Here is a 3,137-nt window from a genome sequence, read left to right on the forward strand (position 1 = left end):
TTAATTTCAAACTAGATATTTAGCTTGCTAACTAAACTTTCAGTTTTACTAATTAAATATTTAGTTTAACTATTTGGCTTATGAACTAAATAATTAGCATTACCAACTACGCTTAGATTGGTGCTAAATATTTAGTTTGCTAACTAAATCTTGTTTATTTAGCTTGTAGTTAAATGTTTAGTTTTAAACTAAATATTTCACTTGCTAACTAAATGTTCTGCTTTACTAACTCAACGTGTTACCTAATTAGCTTGCTGACTAAATAATAAGCGTTGCCAACTACATGTTTAGTTTGGTGCTAAATATTTAGGTTACTAACTAAATGTTTACTTTGGCATTGTGATATTTGTAAGTGATTAAATAAATGGTGCAAACCCAAATTATTAATGTTAATTTTTTACAGTGTAACTTTACAAATAACACCCCCCACATATAAATTTATATTTAATGCTTACATTAAATTTATTTCCTACTTCCTTGTTCTGATTACCCTTGGAAGGGTCTTTGCTGTGTGATTCCCAGCAGTATCCACAGTTAGTGCTCCACTGGATACTAAGAGGTGTAATGTCCCCTCAGGATCGTCCACAGGCTTCGTTTTCATTCATCAAACATTGTTGACAAGATGATGAAATTTCAGATGACTTGTGCTCGTCCTGCAGCTTTTCACAATCCACAGAGCTTCACCCCACAGTCCAAATGTGTGCTATCACACTTGTCTGACCAAAGAGGATTTTTGTCACCACGGCAACATCACCAAGCATGCAAATAGAGAGAGGTTTTCTAACACAGATACATTCATCTGAGCTGCATGAGCTTTATAATTATTACTATTGTCATTGTTAATCAAGGCTACGATCACAGTGGATCGTAATAAATAAAACCATACATATCTGATATTTTCAAACGTGACTTCAGGCTGTACGGCGAACATCATTGATATGCGACAAACGTCATTATTCTGCGCAAGCGGGAAGAAAAACAACATCCATGGCGGATGATGATGAGGATTAAGTTGTTAATTTGATGCCTCCGGTTGGAAGACAACTTCAAAATCGTAAGATACGTTCCACCATTTGCATCCACGTTTACTTCCGCAAACACTGAGCACTTCTTCTTTTTTTGGCAGCTGGCAAAACATTGAGCACGCTCTCTACTGCGCATGCGGGGCACTTTCAGGTCGTTTGCAGTTCACACAGGAGATCAGGTAAACCGGATATATTTGGAAGTGTGAACGACCACTCAATCAATCAATCAATCAATCAATCTGAATCCACAAAAAAAAAAAAATTTAAATCGGAATTGAGATTTAAGGCCTGTTTTGGTGTTGTAGCCTCAGACATAATTTTCTATCCATCTCCATGTAACAGACCTTTATGGCTGACACTAATGTTAGCCTGTGTGACATATATTGTTGTTTAAAATACACTCTGTACTTGTGTTGTTATACTTAAAGTGTGGCCACTTTAGATTTAAAACTAATAACTGCCTAAAGTGAGTTTCCTGTACGAACCTTCAGTTTCTAAATGGACTTCCAGTCAAGTCAAAATGAGTCAGACTACAGTTTCCAGTTATCAGCAACACTTAGCTCATGTATTTAGCTCAAGGGAATAAAATAGAGCTTTACTCGGTGCATTTAGTATACATTTCCCGCCTCTCCTCTCTTGGATGTGCTGCTGTTCCAGTGAGCAGAGCCGCAGTGTGAAGCACAAATAGGACACAGCTCTCCAAAAAGTAGCACAATCCCCAACATGGTGGCAGGGGTTTGATGATACGATCGTCCGATTTGGATGGTTCGTGCTCAGAAAGCCCCCAGTTGTACATAGAAGCCCACTTTTCTCTCAATACATTTTTAGCTGGAGAGCTGATTGGCGAAGCAGAAAACACCAGATCCCATCAGACCTGGCTCGGCCGCAGAGCAGAGAAATGGGTTCTGTAACATGTCAACATGTGTCCTATTTTTTATTCTCTCATTGTACTTGAACATCCACACTATCTGAAGAATCGAGGCTGGCAAATTATGATGTGTTTTAAAAGGGGATCTATTATGTGAAATTCACATTTTGTATGTTTTTGTACTTCCATTTGGAGTTCTACTGTGTCTAAACACAGACCAACCGCTTTAAATAAAACCACCCAGATGTTTTTTGGCAATAAATTAATGTTTTTTTGGTGTCTGGTAAATGAGCTGTTTCAAAATCTTCTGGAATGTAAAGTAACAAATCAGCAAGCACTGCCTGTTACTTAGCAACCCCAGCAAAGCCTAGCCCGTTCCCTAGCAACCCAAGATGAGCTCCAGCACGTTTGGTCAGCTGGTTTTACTGCTGTATGTGCTGTACAATGGCTGCTGGAAAATAGTTTTGTTGTTGACTTTCCATCCAGAAATAATTTGCTGCATTCTTGTTGGTTGTGCAGGAGGCTCTACTACTGCTTTTCAAAGATGTACGGTTATATAATTGTGCAATAAAATATGCAGAAGTGAGCAGATTAAAATCTCAGCATCTAAGAATGATTTTGTGTAAAAATTCTTATAAACATGTTTTGTGTAGCCCATAGACCTACTCTAACCTGTTTAAGAAGCATTTAGGTCACCTTTAAATAGAAATAAAACATAAAACAATGGACAGTAAAAGTCTAACTAACCCCAAAATCTAATTCTTTTCTGATAAACTGTCTACATCGGTTATTTAAGGTTATTTAGGGTTCTTGATATTTCTCAGAATTTTGACATTTTTGTTAAATTTCTTTAGTTCTGCAACATTTTGCCTAAAACTTTTTTTTTGTCTCCATTGACACAAAAAAAAGTTTCTAAATTTGTCTCCAGCATGATTTTTTAAAATAAAAATTGACCACTGGATTCTGAAAAGTCACTAAATATAATGAAGTTTATAATTTAGCAACAGTGTTTCTCTGATCCTGACCTCGCTTACTGCCCTTCGTTAACCTCTATACTCAGTATAGTTATGCTTTCGCAGGGGAGTTTCACTTCAACATGTATCCCTGTATTAGTAAAATAAAAGCAATGTATAAAATAAACTTTATTTCAGTTGGCTTTTTTTGTATATTATCATTTTAGCAGTAACAGGTAGCACCAGCTGTGTCTCCATTCACCAAATATTTACTGGAAATACGGCAATTTT

The 3,137-nt window shown here is 36.6% G+C and overlaps 1 long non-coding RNA gene across 1 annotated transcript; it reads right to left on the reverse strand.

Annotated features, from left to right (window-relative positions):
- Nucleotides 1-476: 476 nt before the first annotated feature.
- Nucleotides 477-963, reverse strand: LOC106945614 (uncharacterized). Its single transcript, XR_001424599.1, has 2 exons — nt 887-963; nt 477-711 (listed from the first exon to the last, which is right to left on the reverse strand). It is a non-coding gene; the product is annotated as an uncharacterized LOC106945614 (long non-coding RNA).
- Nucleotides 964-3,137: the final 2,174 nt, after the last annotated feature.

This window comes from Poecilia latipinna, unplaced genomic scaffold, assembly GCF_001443285.1.
Source record: "Poecilia latipinna isolate Pla-1442-1.1 unplaced genomic scaffold, P_latipinna-1.0 Scaffold153, whole genome shotgun sequence".
Lineage (NCBI taxonomy): Eukaryota > Metazoa > Chordata > Actinopteri > Cyprinodontiformes > Poeciliidae > Poecilia > Poecilia latipinna.